At 40.4% G+C, this 19420-nt stretch overlaps 1 protein-coding gene across 1 annotated transcript in view; it reads right to left on the bottom strand.

Moving 5' to 3' along the window:
- The window catches only part of tsnare1 (T-SNARE Domain Containing 1), a 426977-nt gene that overhangs the window by 87160 nt on the left and 320397 nt on the right, over positions 1-19420 (bottom strand). The gene's annotated exons all lie outside the window — the stretch shown is intronic.

Below are 19420 nucleotides of genomic sequence, written 5' to 3'. Positions count from 1 at the left end.
TACGAAGTCTTTCAGTTCATCACAGACCAACTGAAATACTTTTGCCAAAATGCATACTTTTGAAATAGGTCTGTAATTACTCACATTTGAAGGTTTGCCTCCTTTTATCAATGGGGTGACAAAAGCAGATTTCCAAACTTTAGGGAGTTTGTTGTGCAGCACGGTGACTTAGTGGTTAGCAATCTTGCCTCACAGTGAGAAGGTCACGGGTTTGATTCTCACATGTGGCCTTTCTGTCTGGAGTTTGCGTGTTCTCCCGTGTTTGCGTGGGTTCTCTCCAGGTGCTCCAGCTTCCTCCCACATCCAAAGACATGATTGTTAGGTGGATTGAAAACTTTTCTGTAGGTGTGCGTGCGGGTGTGTATGTGTTTGTTTGTCTACATGTGGCTCTGCGATGGACTGTGACTGCTGGGATAGGCCCCAGCCGCCGCCCGCAACCCTTGATTGGAATAAGTGGTTGAAGATGAGTGTTTTCTTTAAATCCACCACAATTACACATTTACTGTGTGACCTTTCATTACAAAATGGGGGGGGGTGATACATTGGATGTTCAGTAGTGCCTTCTCCAAATCTCCAAAACACACTTAACATTTTACATTTTAATGCTGTGTTTCAGGTACTTATGGAGTGAGTGCAAAACAAGTATAAAACAGAATTCATTCTCATCTCTCTCTCTCACACACACACAGCTAAAGCTTAGAAATCCATCCGACATTTGAATCTGCATTTTCAGCCCAAGCTACACCTACTGGTAGCCCCCATGTACACATATCTTTATGTGAGAGGTGCATTACCGTGGGTTTGAGAGGCAGAGCGATGCTCGCTTTTTGTGTAAGAGTGGAGGAGGACCAGATGGAAATGTGCATCCACACACCCATGAGGGTGAATAATAATGGCTCGCATTTTTATCCATGTCCTGTGCTCAAACAAGTTTGCAGCTCATATTCACTGGTCCGGACTGAATAAAAAAATGCAGGAAAATATAAAGTATATATATATATATATATATATATATATATATATATATATATATATATATATATATATATATATATATATATATATATATATATATATATATATACACACACACACACCTTATCTCATAATTACAAGATAAGGTGACAGTTTTTTTTCTTACATCAGTGAATCCAATGCGCTTCCAGAGATGTGAAAGTGGATGTTTTTTAACCTGCATACTGGTGAAGTGGGAAAGAAGGGTATTGTATTCAGTCCTATGTGTCTATGTGTCTGTAACGATAACTAAACACCGATTATCACCAAACTTGGTCAAAATATTATTTGGGCAGATATTGCCAGAAGATTTTGGAAGAGTTTTGGAGGGGGCTGAGCAAAGGTCAATGTCAACAAAAACATGGTGCAAAAAACATTTTCAAATATATCAGCAACCATTAGGACTAGACATATGAGCTAAAGTTCATGTTGATCAGCAAAATATTTTCCTTTTAACACTGTCTGCAGGAAGAAGTGAGTGTGAGCTTGCATGAAGTTTTGAAATTGCTCAAAGTTACCTTTGATCTTGTGTGATGTTCGTACAAGGGGTATTTATGCTAACATCCATATGATGTCCTGTAAATCACTTTGACCACATTACTTCCATTTTGGCATCTCTTCACTGGCTCCTGTCTCAGTGAGATCAGCTTTAAAGGTCCTGCTACTGGCCTATAAAATTGTTCACAGACTGGCACTGTCTTATTTGGCTGTTCTACTTAAACCCTACGTACCGGCCTGGGCTTTGCATTCACAGGACACAGGCTTACTTTGTGTCCCTAGGGTGAATAAAAAGTCTGCAGGAAATAGAGCCTTCTCTTATCGTGCCCCGGTCCTGTGGAATGCTCTCCCTGAGTTAGTGAGGCAGTCGTACTCTGTTGAGACTTTTAAGTTGCGATTGAAGACGCATTTGTTTTCTATTTTATATGATTATATGTTTTTCTATGCTTTTTATTCTTTTTATTTTTTAAACTTTTTTATTATTCTTTTCATCTTTTAATTACGCTCTTTGATCTTTTGGTTTAATTTGTTGTTGTTTTCTGAGGTGCCTTGAGGCAATGCTGTTGTGATTTGGTGCTCTATAAATTAAATTAAATTTAATTAAATAAAGTGAATTAAATTGAACTGAACTTCAGAGGTATTATGTGGTTATGCCCTGTTTACACGGCAATGGATGAGAGCTGGATGAAGGATAATAGTCAAAAAGTCACAAATTGCCAAGAAAAGGTGGGCAAAAGATCCTGCACTTTTCCATTACTGAAAAGTCTGTGAATCAAGAGCAAAAAAAAAGAATGAAACAAAACCGAAACTAACAGAAGAAAAACAAAGTGAACCTGCGCTTTAAACAAAATCAAAATGAATTTGTTTTGATTTTGGTATTCATTCAAATTTTTCAACAGGAACAAAGCTAAACAAAGGCCAAACAATGCCTCTGACAGTCAACAAAAGTCCAGATTTCTTGTTTCATTTGGGCTTCGTTGTCCTTCAATATGCTGCGAATACACATATGCAGGACATGTTACGAATTTCATATTTGCATCATTCTTGGCACATTCCTGACATTCTTAACGTAACTTAACGCATCTGAATATGGTTCTAATAGTGTGTGTTGGTGTGTGATATTTGTGATTTTCATGGAGCATGTTTTTGGCTGTCAAAAAGTCTTCCACGAATGTCAGGCACCACCCTCATTTCGCCTCATGTCGTGGAGGTCGCAACTGAGTGTGTTGATCTATCTTGATTAGTGGTGATCCTTAATAGAGCATGACAGCGTTCTTCTGACATGTGCACAATTAAACCCTACTGCACCGCATTCAGTTTCATTGCTGCAGTATGCTGAACAAGGACAGTGACACCAAGTCAGCTAAAGGTTTTGTTCTAATGCTCATCAGTGTGATCCTGCAGGTGTTCCACCTGCTGCATGTGCCTGATGTTTGGGAAACGCGCGAGACGAGAGCCGCGTGGAGCCACACATCTGGCTCTCTCTGTCCCCTCCTCCTCGCTGCGCCACTCCATGGCACAGAGCCCAATTAAGCATGCAATCGCAAAGTTCTTTTGCTGTGGATTTTGAGGAGCGAACAGGAGCAGTCTGAATTGTTCAGCAGCTGATGGATGAATATGGGTGTGTGTGTGTGTGTGTGTGTGTGTGTGTGTGTAGAGACAATTCGCATCATTCACAATGTGACAGAACCGATGCGCTCTGTCTGATCCACTGTTACGCGCAATAGTGCACAACACCGCGGAACATTATTCTTGACCATGCGTAATGGTTCCTGATAATTTGCCAGCAACACGTGCCATTAGTCATAACGCGTGGTAACAGGTTGCAGGAGTTCCTGAGGACACCTCACGCCTCTGCTTCAAATCATCACATTCGTGATCAGCAGCCAAGAATGTATACTTTGTGGCATTCGTGGCTTGTTGTTGATATGTGTAAATGCAGCATCAGTGCCCTGTCACCGGGGCTTTACAAAAATATAATTTTTTCCCCGAAGCCAAATATGGCCATTGGGTAATGGAAAGTCTGCCTGTCTATCTCTGCTCAGCATAAGTCCAGTCCTATTAATGCCAGGGTCTTCAAATTCACAGGGAACATTTTTAGGACACAGACCTTGGAAAAGTTCAACAATGGCTAACCTTGACGTATCTTAAGAGGTCAAAGGGTCAGATTCTGTTTCCTAGTTTTACACTCATATTGCCAAGTACATTTTGTCATTGTGTTCTATTTAGATTTAGAAGTGTTTATTTCTTACCAACTTTTACAAAATATATAAGAAAGAAATTAGATGTATGCAGAAATAAACTGTTTCAGAGTCTTTATATATATATATATATATACTCAACAAAAATATAAACGCAACACTTTTGGTTTTGCTCCCATTTTGTATGAGATGAACTCAAAGATCTAAAACTTTTTCCACATACACAATATCACCATTTCCCTCAAATATTGTTCACAAACCAGTCTAAATCTGTGATAGTGAGCACTTCTCCTTTGCTGAGATAATCCATCCCACCTCACAGGTATGCCATACCAAGATGCTGATTAGACACCATGATTAGTACACATGTGTGCCTTAGACTGCCCACAATAAAAGGCCACTCTGAAAGGTGCAGTTTTATCACACAGCACAATGCCACAGATGTTGCAAGATTTGAGGGAGCGTGCAATTGGCATGCTGACAGCAGGAATGTCAACCAGAGCTGTTGCTCGTGTATTGAATGTTCATGTCTCTACCATAAGCCGTCTCCAAAGGCGTTTCAGAGAATTTGGCAGTACATCCAACAGCCTCACAACCGCAGACCACGTGTAACCACACCAGTCCAGGACCTCCACATCCAGCATGTTCACCTCCAAGATCCTCTGAGACCAGCCACTCGGACAGCTGCTGAAACAATCGGTTTGCATAACCAAAGAATTTCTGCACAAACTGTCAGAAACCATCTCAGGGAAGCTCATCTGCATGCTCGTCGTCCTCATCGGGGTCTCAATCTGACTCCAGTTCGTCGTCATAACCGACTTGAGTGGGCAAATGCTCACATTCGCTGGTGTTTGGCACGTTGGAGAGGTGTTCTCTTCACGGATGATGCGAAGGAGATGTGTTGCACTGCTTGAGGCAAATGGTGGTCACACCAGATACTCTCTGGTATCCCCCCCCAATAAAACAAAACTGCACCTTTCAGAGTGGCCTTTTATTGTGGACAGTCTAAGGCACACCTGTGCACTAATCATGGTGTCTAATCAGCATCTTGATATGGCACACCTGTGAGGTGGGATGGATTATCTCAGCAAAGGAGAAGTGCTCACTATCACAGATTTCGACTGGTTTGTGAACAATATTTGAGGGAAATGGTGATATTGTGTATGTGGAAAAAGTTTTAGATCTTTGAGTTCATCTCATACAAAATGGGAGCAAAACCAAAAGTGTTGTGTTTATATTTTTGTTGAGTATATATATATATATATATATATATATATATATATATATATATTGGCAATGCAGAGTTTGTAGAGAAGCTTGAATCTTCGACTGGACTGGGTTTCTTGATGCGAGGACGTTTCGCTTCAAATCGCAGAAGCTTCCTCAGCTAAAACTCTTGCTCTGGTAGTCTGACTTCTGTCTTGACCCTTGTAGAGAAGAACAGAAGACCCAAAAGCTGGAGTTTTAAACCTAACCAGACCCCTCCTACCGAGAGGCAGACTGCTATTGGCTAGAGACTAAACAATTGCTTTAATTAGAACCTATTGTGCTCTAGGTAGCACCCTCCTGATGACAGGGTAGCTGTCCCTCCTAAAGATGGGACTGACACCTCTCCTGATGGCTCTCCTGATGAAGTGAATGACTTATTGCCATGAACAAAAGACTGAAACTCCTTTGAGCTTAGTACCCCATTGTAAACAAGGGACAAAGCATGTCTCAGACCCCCTCCCCGGTTAAGGCTGGGTTTCAACTGTTTCACATACAATGCCTCCTTCACCCATTAAACCATTTCTTCTCTCTGGCTAAGATTTTAACTTCCTTGTCCTCAAATGTGTGGTCAGTGTCTTTAAGGTGGAGATGAACTGCAGACTGAGGTCCACTGGCGCCCTCTCTGCGGTGCTGGTATAGCCTTTTGTGTAATGGCTGCTTAGTCTCACTTATGTAGTGTTCGTTACCGTTTTCCTGACATCTGATAGAATACACTACATTGCTCTGTTTGTAACTAGGGATCCTGTCCTTAGGGTGAACTATTTTCTGTCTCAAGGTGTTAACAGGTTTAAAGTAAACTGGGATTTTGTGCTGTGTGAAGATCCTCTGTAGCTTTTCCCCTGCTCCTGCTAAATAAGGGAGATACACTCTTCTTCTTGTCTCCATCTCCTGTCTGTCTGGTCTCTTTGTTCTCTGGGACTTCTGCACTTTATCCAGGGACCATCGTGGGTACCCACATATTGTGAGGGCTTTCTGGACATGTTGTTGTTCTTTAGCCCTTCCCTCTGTAGTTGTGGGCACCTGTAGGGCTCTGTGTTGTGTCCTGATCACCCCACCAGCACAGAATCCCAGTGAAAGAAGCACAAGGTAACAGGTGTCTACTAGGTATTGGCTGATATTTCATCAGTTTTAAGGTCTACATTATCATCAATTTACTTAGCTTTTTTGTGCAAGGCAGATGATATTAAGAGATTTGGCTATCCTCAAGCGCTAGACCCATTATTAATGATTTGAAAACATTTGAAGACGATGGTCTTTATGTGCCATGTTTAGGAAAAATTATTAAAGGCACTGTATTTTCTTTGATTGCAAATAATCTCGGTGCCCACTCAGTTGCAGGGTTTGTTGAAAGTTTGGGTGGGTCATATGTTTGCAGATTTTGCATTGGAGAGCGGTCCCAGTTTCAGGAGCTTGAAGTCAAGACAGGAACATTCTCTGGTAGAACAAAACAGCCATACCAGTTGGACGTTGAAGCAGCACTGTGTCAAGTAACACACACAGCCGAGGTGTTAAAAGGCATTGTGCAATTACTCAAAAATTAAATCATTTTCATGTGACAACAGGTTACCCACCTGATGTACTACACGATTTATAGTGAGGAAAATAAGTATTTAAACACCCTGCGATTTTTCAAGTTCTCCCACTTAGAAATCATGGAGGGGTCTGAAATTTTCATCTTGGCTGCATGTCGACTGTGAGAGACATAAGCTTAAAAAAAAAAAAAACACAATGTATGATTTTATTTTTTTTTAAGAATTTATTTGTATGTTACTGCTGCAAATAGGTATTTGACTACCAACCAGCAAGAATTCTGGCTCACACAGACCTGTTAATTTTTCTTTAAGAAACCCTCTTATTCTGCACTCTTTACCTGTATTAATTGTACCTGTTTGAACTCGTTACCTGTACAAAAGACAACTGTTCACACAATCAATCAAGCTCCAACCTGTCCACCATAGCCAAGGCCAAATTGCTGTCTAAGGACATCAGGGACAAAACTGTAGACCTGCACAAGGCTGGGATGGAAAGTGGAAGAAACACAAGGCGACTGTCAATCTCCCTCAGTCTGGGATTCCATGCAAGATCTCACTTTGTGGGGTAAGGATGATTCTGAGAAAGCTCAGAACTACACAGGAGGACCTGGTCAATGACCTAAAGAGAGTTGGGACCACAGTCACAAAGATTACATTAGTAACACATGATGCTGTCATAATTTAAAATCCTGCAGTGCAGTAAGGTCCCCCTGCTCAAGCCAGTACATGTCCAGGCCCATTTGAAGTTCACCAGTGACCATCTGGATGATCCAGAGGAGGCATGGGAGAAGGTCATGTGGTCAGATGAGACCATAATAGAGCTTTTTGGAATCAACTCCACTTAATGTTTAGAGGATGAGAACAACCCCAAGAAAACCATCTCAACCGTGAAGCATGGGGGTGGAAACATCATACTCTGGGGGTGCTCTTCTGCAAAAGGGACAGGACAACTGCACCGTATTGAAGGGAGGATGGATGGGGTCATGTATTGTGAGATTTTGGCAAACAACCTCCTTCCCTCAGTAGGAGCATTGAAGATGGGTCATGGCTGGGTCTTCCAGCATGACAATGACCCCAAACACACAGCCAGGGCAACTAAGGAGGGGCTCCGTAAGAAGCATTTCAAGGTCCTGGAGTGGCCTGGCCAGTCTCCAGACCTGAACTCAATAGAAAATCTTTGGAGGGAGCTGAAACTCAAAACCTGAAAGATCTAGAGAAGATCTGTATGGAGGAGTGGACCAAAATCGCTGCTGCGGTGTGTGATAACCTGGTGAAAAACTACAGGAAACGTTTGACCTCTGTAATTGCAAAGGCTACTGTACCAAATATTAACATTGATTTTCACAGGTGTTCAAATACTTATTTGCAGCAGTAACATACAAATAAATTATTTTTAAAAAATCATACATTGTGATTTCCGGATTTTTTTTTTCTTTAGATTATGTCTCTCACAGTGGACATGCACCTAAGATGAAAATTTCAGACCTCTACATGATTTCTAAGTGGGAGAACTTGCAAAATCGCAGGGTGTTCAAATACTTATTTTCCTCACTGTACCGGTAGAGTTGGCATTGTGTTTAGATATCTTGATAAAGAGAAAAAATATTTCTCTTTGGAAGAGCTCAATAGAATTATCAAACTGTTCCAATATAAGTGGAAAGACAGGACAAATTGCCCCTAAGGTATACCACCAAGCTTCACCACACGTAAAACCACTGGTGGCAATGCACATGAAAACTGGGGCCTGCTAAGGCTGCTTCCACTTATGATTGGCCCCAAAGTACTGGAAGAGGAACAGGCATGGCAGTTGCAGATGACACTCAAAGATGTTGTTGAGTTGGTTATCTCATCTATCCACACAGATCAAAGCAGTGGTTACCTAGAAAGCCTGATTGCTAAGCATAGGCATAGATTTAGCAGTGTTTTTCCATATGAGAAACTGATTCCAAAACACCATTTTATTGAGCATTACCTGCAGCTCATTAAAGCATTTGGCGCTCTTGTGTCCTTATGAACAATGAGGTTTGAAGCAAAGCACAGCTTCTTCAAGAAGATAGTGAGGCAAACTAGCTGCTTCCATAACATTTTAAAATCTATGGCAAAAAAACAAACAAACAAAAACACCAGGCTATGATTGCATACCATCTTCATGGTCCAAATGTGAAAAAAAAAAAAAAACCTACAGTCTCTGTATCAAAGATGTCAAAAATTCCTTCAGTACTTGTAAATGAGAACATACAGCAGTTTCTATCACAGACATGTCCTGATCAGACAGTTGTTCATATGACAAACAAGGCAGCATTTCAGGTCACCACTTACAGTATTGGCATGATATTGGCATATGGCTCCACTGGTGGGTTGCCTGACTTTGTGGAAATACTCCAAATCCTCACAGTTCACGACAGCTTAGCATTTATAGTGAAACTACAAAGTTCATGGCATTTTGAGCATTTATGATGTTTCAAGTTGGAGTCCACAAGCATAGTCAAAGTAGTTGAGCAGGCACAACTTGTTGACACATACCCATTGATTGCCTATGCAATGGAAGGAGGGCGAATGATCTCTTTTAAACACCACATCTGCTTGCCAAACTAGGTACAATATCACCTTAAGGGTGATTCTTAGACTACGGGCACTTATTATGTCCTTTGATCATACTGTATGAAAAACAGAAAAAAGGGGAGATTTCACACTTTTATAGTTATCTTTACAATGAAAGTGTGTTAAGAAATTTGTTCTAGTAGTCTGATGACTTTTTCACCTTTTTTCAGCATCATTATATGCAAATATTGCCGTTTTGTGCTTGTCCCACACCCAGACTTTTGATCTTCAATGATAAAAATGAATGGTAAAGAAACGTTTTTTCTAATGTTTTAAAATATCTCTGAATAAAATATCAGTAAAATAATCAAAACATAATTGGGGTATTCAATTGCATACAACTGTTGTGATTTTTTTAAACAAAATGTAGTTGTCCCACACTATTGCCGTAATTTCCACCACAACACTGTAATGTCCCTTTAAACAGTTTGTATGAAAGATTGTTTGGGTAGTTTCTATGGAGATAAACAGTGACATCAGAGCACATGTATATAGTGCCAAATCACAACAAACAGTTGCCCCAAGGCGCTTTATATTGTAAGGCAATGGTGTGGTGGAAATTACATTTACAAGGCCAATAGTGCTGTAGTTAAAGAATCACCCTTAAATTGTGTGAAATCAGGATGTGCCTGTTTTCAAAATCTCTTTATAAATAAACATTTTGTGCTCTTGTCTTACGAAAGGATATCCCTGTTCTTTTTTCTTTGCAGTTGTGTTTATCCAAGGCTGTGATGATGTCTGCCCTGACTCTACTATGTGTTATTATTGAAGACATTCTAATTCACAAGTTGTTTCTCCCAGAAGGAATCCCGAGCACTGTGGATGAACTTGTCAGCTGCACAGGATCATTTTAAACTTGAAGGAAGTTTTACTGTTATGTACATGGACAAAGACTTTGATAACCAGTTCTTCACTCTCATGTCAACATCTGATTAAGGACAAAGACACAGTCAAACTAGTTAAAACAGAATCTGTCATTCTCACACTGGGCCTCATGTATCAACGTGCGTACGGCGATATTTGGTGTATGCCAAAATGGCTGCGCTACTTGGCATTTATCAATGTGGTCATTGGGGTACGCTGCGCTGAAAATATACACCAGGTCGAGAGGTGGTGTAAATTATACACCAAAATAAACCAGCACTGGAATCCACATAAAAATGAAAATGATCAACATGATAAACAGTGCCATTATACAAATCAATGCATATGTTACATAAATAACACTTTCCTGATTATACTACATAATAATACAAATCCCGCTTTTGCGGGATTGTTGGTCTCGAGCACGATCCGTGGCCACAGCGCTTACAGCAAAGAAAGCGCTGCTCACCTTTTTCTCCAGAGCCTGGAGGCAGAGCAGCGCTGAGCTTAACTTTATGTGGTGTGATCATTTTAGACAATGAAATTGATAATTACAACTGTAGTGTTGTCATTCCCTTCGCCCGTGCTGCAATCAGGTTTTGTCGTCTCCATTCGTTTGTTACTACAATAAAATAAATAAAGAAATACATTTTAAGAATAAAGAAATCCGAAAAATTAGGCGTCTTATTAATTGAGCGAGCAAATATCCACGTCAAGAATTATTGACATGTGAAAAGAGAATACAGTGGTCCCTCGCTATAACGCGGTTCACCTTTCGCGGCCTCGCCGTTTTGTGGATTTCTTTAGTCCAATTTTGCATGCTTTTTTTTTTTTACAGTGTTCTGTGGTCTGCGTGTCTGTTTATAAGAATCTTCTCGCCCACAAGAAAAAGAGCGCCAACAACTACCCATAACTGTGTTTGTCACTCGGAAAAAGACACCTGCAGCCAGGTGTCAGTGGTAAAAGGCGCGGCATCAGGACGCAGAGGCGCAATCAGAGGAACTGTGAAATACTGGGCAGTCACTATTAATAATTTCTTATGTGTCCGACCTCGTACGTTGATTGTTAAAATTAAATTCATTAGTTCTAAAAGCCATCATAATTATTTATAGGAAAACGTTCTATTTTTATTTCTCAAACAAATGTTTGGGCCCGAAAACAGTTTGGTCTTATTTTTCTAATAAGGTTTGAACTTTGAGGGTGTTTACACACAAGAGAAAAGTGAGAAAATGTTCATGCCTGATTGAGAAAGTGTATAAAGTAGTTTTACAGCTTTGAAACATCTATAATAATTGTAAAAAATAACGCTGACTACGTCGCAGTTTCGCGTATTACGGGCTATTTTTAGAACGTAACTCCGGCGATAAACGAGGGACCACTGTAACACTTTTTTGATTATACTACAAAACAATTGATACGACGGCTGCTTTTGACGCTCTATTGGCAAGCGTCGTGATTGGTGGAGTTCTTTTTCTTTGCCATCTACCTGGCTTCCATGTCGTAAAATGAGGGTGTGTCTGAAGCGGAGTCTGAATATTTATGGGCGTGTTTATTATAATTATGATTGTTTTCACCCGCCGCATTTATCAAGGTCGCGTCAGGCATATGCTGGAAATGGGCAGGTGCGCACTGCTTGATACATGTCACGGCAACTTTGGTGTACTTCAAATTTACACCGTAAATTTACGCCACAAGTGCGCAACTTTAATACATGAGGCCCAATGACACTCATCCATGCCAGAGCTAAATCCTCTTCTTCTCCGTCAGTTCCGGATTAGTCTTCCCAGGATGACAGTGCCTCACTTGGTTCATCTGACACCATAATTCTACCTAAACACCCAGAGCATCGATCAGAACCTTGGCCCACTAATTTTGTGATTCCCACCTTCTCATATGATGTTGAGATCCTCCTTCAAGCAGGAAATAATGCTTATGAGAGTGATGGCTCACTCCTTCAGAATCCAAGCATGAACTCTAACTCACTTGAGAGACTTGTTGAAGCCATATCCAACTTCACTGCCTAGCCCACTGGTCTTCAAATACTGGCAGGTGTAGAGGCTTTAATTCGAAAGCATCCTTGTCTCAGGGAACCTACAAACCTACAACCTCATTTTCAGGCATGTATGGATGGCAGCAGATGGCTAATTACCTTACAAAAATGAGAAGACGTGATATACCTTGTCCTGAGCTCGACATCAATTCCTTGAAAAGGAAATCCCCTGGTGAGAAAAATTCTGCAAAAAATTACAAGAGGGCAGAGGTCAACTACCTACCTCAAGATCCACCTGGAGAAACTCGCGACAGCCTTGAGATTGAGAGATAGGAGTTTCTTCATAAGGTTAAAAAGAAGACCACCACCAAACTGATTCAGGAAAAGATGGCCAAAACATTCTCCTGTCGAAGGTTTGAGGTTGTGAGTGGTAGTCCAGCCGTTGCTGATTTTAAAGAAAGATGGCCTGCTTTCTTTTGTGAAGCTGAGGTAGGTGAAACTATTGCAACAAAACATACACAAAATGCATTGTTTTCCATTGTTTCTATTAACCACAGATGTGCTTGTGAATCTTGTGTCATTTCAGATCAAGGAAGAATTCAGGAGAATTACAACAATCTCCTTAGAACAGTTTGAGTGTAAGGAATTGTTTAAATAATTTTTGAATTTTTTGTATTTGAAATGGCATGAACAAATTAAAATGTGTGAAATATCAAGTGTTCCAATACTTTTGAAGGCATTTGAGAAACACTCAGTGGCATGTGTATTTTTAAGTGAAATGCATCATTCTGGTGTCACTCAGAGAGCAAAATCAAGATGTTCTTTAAAAAACGTCCTTCAGAGGCCAAAATTAAGAGGTTATCTAAAAAAAGTCCTTCCAGTCCTCATTGGACTTATTCAACTAAACATGTTCTTCTAGATTGTGTTTCCTCAAATAACTAAACTAACTGTCTTTAATTATCAATAAAGACTCAACTTCTGGATGCGTTGTGCTGCTGAACGTAACCGCTGGCTGCATTTCATTCAGGCTGAGCATCTTCATGTAACATTTCATATAAGACAACACAGCATGAATCAACCAGCTGCCTGCTAGTTTTATTCATCTAAAATTACTGGAGAAACATGTATATAAAGGCAACCCCAATTAAAGGAGAAATGCACTTTTAACAAACTGGATCTCATTTCTGGCATAAAATACGGCCGTTTACTCACCAATATATTTGGTAGACATGTTCAGGTACAAATCTTGCTCAAAATTTTTTCCTCTTCTACTAAGGTGGATTAGAATGTTTTGTGGTACACAGCACAAACTACTGTACAGGAGGGACCTAGCAGTCAATATGTGTCACCGATTTCAAAATGCAGCTGGCTCTTTTGAACAAGACGTGTGGTGCTGTGACATGTCAATCATCTGGGGTGGCAGATGGGGTTTCCAATCAGATTTCACGGGAATCCAGTGCTGTCCTGGCTTCCCCTCTAGCTCTGCCCATGCCGAGAAGTGTTCAACATTTAACATTTCCAGTTTTACTGTGGGCGCAAAATTTGACGCCTCCTATTTCAGTCTCAACTTGCCACTGAATTTCTGCAAGATCCCATGAGATCTTGTGTATTGTCAATCCAGGAAGTGTTGAACATTTGACATTACCTGTTTCACTGTGGACTTACTTTAATATTAAAGATGGCTTTGATTTTCTGTTTTGTTAGTGCACCATTTCATTAGGGCTTGAAATCATTTTTGCATGAATGTGGACTTGGCTGCTCAGTTATTTTGATGCCAGGTTACAGTTTAAGCTACAATTTAAATCCTATACAAATTATTGTTTGCATTGGAGAGGGCACTGAGTGATTTTGAGCATAGTGGTCTGCAGTGGCTGTGCCTAGGAGAGCGGGTGAGACTTTCAGCTCCATCCACGTATCATTCTGTAAGCGATGTACATTCTCATTGCGCTGGCAAATAAGCTGGTCAAACTAAAATGACTTTCATAGCTCCTGTGCACACACCTTTGAACTTTTCTGGGTCTCCAAGGCAGGAAAGGTTTAAAGCGCTCTGTTGGGCTTCAAGGTAAATATCGGTTTGTAGTGTGAGAATTTTCATCTCTCCCTCAGCAGTATCGAAGCTGAATGTTGCACTTTGATCAGCACTGTATGTCATGCTCACTTGCATGAAAGGATACAAAATGAATCACACACATGGCTCCAGCTGATCAAAGTCACAAAACCTGTCCTCAAGCGTTGGCCCATGGAGGAAAGGAGCAGCATTTTTTTTTTTCTTTCTGCCAATGCTCAGACAAAATGTTCATCTTGGTTTTAAATGCACTGATGGCACAAATCATATCTGGGACACTCCTGCCTTTGCATTTACAGTGGGTATTGCTCTACCAATTAAACAGTAGGAACTATGAACTGCAAGGCAAAATAGCAAATTGTTTTCCCCTCTGCATTCTATGGACTCTAGGATTTCAACCAAAAGTGGCAACGGTGTGACATATAAGTGTGAAGATCAGAAGAATTGTTAAAAAAGTGGAAACAAGCATGAAATTAGGCACATGTACTTGATCAAGATAACTTTACAAATCTGTCTGATCAGCCACTTGAATTTCCAAGATGGCAGACAATTTTCAAGATGATCACCATTCCATTCATTTATTCATTCATTCATTTTCAACTCCTTATCCAGGTCTGGGTCATGGTGGCAGTAGAGCAAACAGCTCATCACACTCAACCCACACTTCCCTATCCTCAGTCAAGTCCTATAACTCTTCCCAGGGGGATCCTAAGGCGTTCTCAAGGCAGCTGGAAAATCTTATCTCTCCAGTGTGTCCCAGGTTCTCCTCCCTGTTGGACGTGCCTAGAAGACCTCACTAGGGAGATGACCAAGGGCATCCTCAACAGGGGCCTCATGTACAAAGCGTGCATACACACAAAAACGTGGAGTACTTCCATCTCCACACTCACGTTCAGATGTATCAAAAGTAAAATGGCTGTGGAAATGTGTGGGCATCACGCAAAAATCCTAGTTTTAGAATTCATCATAGTACAGAAACAGCATTAGTGAAGGTTACAAATGATCTTATGGCCTCAGACAGTGGACTCATCTCTGTGCTTGTTCTGTTAGACCTCAGTGCTGCTTTTGATACTGTTGACCATAAAATTTTATTACAGAGATTAGAGCATGCCATAGGTATTAAAGGCACTGCGCTGCGGTGGTTTGAATCATATTTATCTAATAGATTACAATTTGTTCATGTAAATGGGGAATCTTCTTCACAGACTAAGGTTAATCATGGAGTTCCACAAGGTTCTGTTCTAGGACCAATTTTATTCACTTTATACATGCTTCCCTTAGGCAGTATTATTAGACGGCATTGCTTAAATTTTCATTGTTACGCAGATGATACCCAGCTTTATCTATCCATGAAGGCAGAGGACACACACCAATTAGCTAAACTGCAGGATTGTCTTACAGACATAAAGACATGGATGACCTCTAATTTCCTGCTTTTAAACTCAGATAAAACTGAAGTTATAGTACTTGGCCCCACAAATCTTACAAACATGGTGTCTAACCTGATCCTTACTCTGGATGGCATTACCCTGACCTCTAGTAATACTGTGAGAAATCTTGGAGTCATTTTTGATCAGGATATGTCATTCAAAGCGCATATTAAACAAATATGTAGGACTGCTTTTTTGCATTTACGCAATATCTCTAAAATTAGAAAGGTCTTGTCTCAGAGTGATGCTGAAAAAATAATTCATGCATTTATTTCATCTAGGCTGGACTATTGTAATTCATTATTATCAGGTTGTCCTAAAAGTTCCCTGAAAAGTCTTCAGTTAATTCAAAATGCTGCAGCTAGAGTACTAACGGGGACTAGAAGGAGAGAGCATATCTCACCCATACTGGCCTCTCTTCATTGGCTTCCTGTTAATTCTAGAATAGAATTTAAAATTCTTCTTCTTACTTATAAGGTTTTGAATAATCAGGTCCCATCTTATCTTAGGGACCTCATAGTACCATATCACCCCAATAGAACGCTTCGATCTCAGACTGCAGGCTTACTTGTAGTTCCTAGGGTTTGTAAGAGTAGAATGGGAGGCAGAGCCTTCAGCTTTCAGGCTCCTCTCCTGTGGAACCAGCTCCCAATTCAGATCAGGGAGACAGACACCCTCTCTACTTTTAAGATTAGGCTTAAAACTTTCCTTTTTGCTAAAGCTTATAATTAGGGCTGGATCAGGTGACCCTGAACCATCCCTTAGTTATGCTGCTATAGACTTAGACTGCTGGGGGTTCCCATGATGCACTGAGTGTTTCTTTCTCTTTTTGCTCTGTATGCACCACTCTGCATTTAATCATTAGTGATTGATCTCTGCTCCCCTCCACAGCATGTCTTTTTCCTGGTTCTCTCCCTCAGCCCCAACCAGTCCCAGCAGAAGACTGCCCCTCCCTGAGCCTGGTTCTGCTGGAGGTTTCTTCCTGTTAAAAGGGAGTTTTTCCTTCCCACTGTCGCCAAGTGCTTGCTCACAGGGGGTCGTTTTGACCGTTGGGGTTTTTTTACGTAATTATTGTATGGCCTTGCCTTACAATATAAAGCGCCTTGGGGCAACTGTTTGTTGTGATTTGGCGCTATATAAATAAAATTGATTGATTGATTGATTGATAGTTGGCATACATACGTTTCTACAGCTATTGTGTCATTTCCGACACATATAAATGATGCTGGGAACTGTTAATAGTGTGAAAACAAGAAATCATCGGCGTGATGTGCACATCAGAGACACACTGATGAACGATGAACATGCCCGTGTGTTTGCAATTATTTGGATGGACATAAAAGCATGCACAAATTAATGCATAAAATGGCAAAAACAATGGCTGCGTTATCATTGCTAGAGAACCTTACATATGGCGTAATACGATGTGGACGTGAATTCAGGAAATGTGTGGATTTACTTGCAAATGACGATAATTGGCTCATAAACTGATTTTGATTACCAAGGCCACTGTTACTGAAGTTGTGCGCAGCACTGCGACCGGCCCAGAGCACATTATAATGAGGAGCCAGGTGGTTGTCTGTGCCCACACAGGTGCTGACCATGCTAGGCATCCTGGCAACAGGGGCATTCCAGCGGGAGCTGGCCGATTGGTCAGGAGTGTGCAAGTCAACCTTGAGCCGAACCATGTGGTATGTGTGGAACGCAACCATCCGAATGTCATCCAGGTACATTGCTATCATGTTGGAATGTGATGATCACATCCCAACACGAATGAATTTATTCAGCACAAAGAACAACATAGACAATAACACACTCATAAAAGGAACAATGTACAATGAATCTGTGTGGCCCAAAACGTGAAGGCAGAAGCAAAGCTTATAGATACCCTCCCCTTATACTATCAAAAATAAAGAATGTATATATATATATATATATATATATATATATATATATATATATATATATATATATATATATATATATATATATATATATATATATATATATATATATATGAGGAAATTTATAGTTTTGAAGAAACTGAATTTTGAATTCTGAAGTCCCCACAAAATTTTAAAACATAACCAAACGAGCAACAGTGCATAAACCCAAACACAATAACAACAAAGAATGTTGGGTGAGGAAGTCTTGTGCTTTATGCAGAATTGCAATGACTTTTGACATTTTAGATTTGACATAGTTAATATGCGTTTTCCAGCTTAATTTATCATCAATATAAACACCAAGAAATTTTGAATTTGTTACAATTTCAATTTCAGTATCATGTAATAATAAATTTCTACTTACTTTCCTGGGCTTATTACCAAATATGATACACTTAGTTATACCATAATGAAGCGATAATTTGTTTGAATTGAACCACAATTTAAATTTATGTAATTCATTCTCCATTTTGTCCAGCAGCTGTCCCAAATGATCCCCACTACAAAACACAGTTGTATCATCAGCAAACAAAATACAATGAGCAGACTTGGAAACCAAACATATATCATTAATGTACAAAAGAAACAGTAATGGTCCAAGGACAGAACCCTGGGGTACCCCACATGTAATCCTCAAAAACTCAGAATTTGTCCCATCAATGTGGACACACTGATACCTATTGTGCAAGTAGCTAACATGAAAGTATAATTTGCAGCGTTCAAGAGCCGGTTTCCCTAATGTACTTAGAGATACTGCCCACATATTGGTATAACAGTGCAGTACAATGAATGATGAATTTGTTTTTGTTAATAGGAAATAAATTAATTCCATTAATGTACAAGTCATATGTGATGCACAAATGCATTGGGTTGGATTGGAATAGGCTAGAAGCTGGCATGGTGTGTGATGGATGGCTTCACGGGTAAATAGTTTGTTTGTGTAATTGTTCAGAATGAAAACCAGCGTGGGCACATTTGGGCATGTGCGCATCAAATATGTTTTGTTGTTATTATTATTATTTATTTATTTTTGTTTCTTGATGGTGAAACTACAGCTTCTTAACAAGCCCCCCGATTGCCTGTTTTCAGTATTTGTAAATTAACGTGTGTAATGTTTTGAATGTCACACTGTAAGCTGCAGCACCCTCTCTGTTTTAACTTCCGTGTGTGTGCTGCCCTGAGCCCACAACATTTCAGCCTCACACACACACGCCCCCACTAACTCTTTTACCACTTCATTCACAGCACACACTCAGGTTAATTTCTTTTCTGTGTTCATGTTGAGTGATGTGACGGCATGGGAAATCTCAGCTCCAGGGCCTATTTACATGGGTTTGCATATTTAAATAGAGGCATGGAGAGGGAGGAGCTTGATGTGTGTGCATGTGCACTCGATGATTAGGATGTACAAATGGAACATGCATGAATCCATGCCTAAGCACATTTTGATACATCTGGATATTTTGTGCTTACGTCAGTTTCTGGGTTTTGGCGTACTCCATTATTTCAGTAGGAAATCCATGCAAGTCTTTGTACATGAGACCCCTGGTGCCTGAACCACCTCACCTGGCTCCTTTCAACATAAAGAAGCAGCAGCTCTACTCGGAGTACATTCTGGATAGTCGAGCGTCTCACCCTGTCCAGGAGTGTAAGCCCAGATACCCAATGGATGAATCTCATTTCTGCCGCTTTTATCTGTGATCTTATTTTTTCAGTCATTTTCCAAAGCTCATGACCGTAGGTGAGGATAGCAGCATAACTCAGCTCTTTCACCATAACAATCCGATACAGCGTCCATATGATTCAGAAACTGCCCCAATCCATCTATTGATCTCATCCTCCAACTTACCCCACTTGTGAACATGACCACAAGATACTTGAACTCCTCCACTTAGGACAGTAACTCTCCCCACACCTAGAGGGGACAATCCACCATTTTCCAACAGAGAGCAATGGTCTCAGATTTCGAGGTGCTGATTCTCATCCCACTCGCCTCACACTCGGCCTCAA

This window comes from Thalassophryne amazonica, chromosome 7, assembly GCF_902500255.1.
Source record: "Thalassophryne amazonica chromosome 7, fThaAma1.1, whole genome shotgun sequence".
In the NCBI taxonomy this organism is placed as follows: Eukaryota; Metazoa; Chordata; class Actinopteri; order Batrachoidiformes; family Batrachoididae; genus Thalassophryne; species Thalassophryne amazonica.
This window is presented reverse-complemented; position numbering and strand designations above follow the sequence as displayed.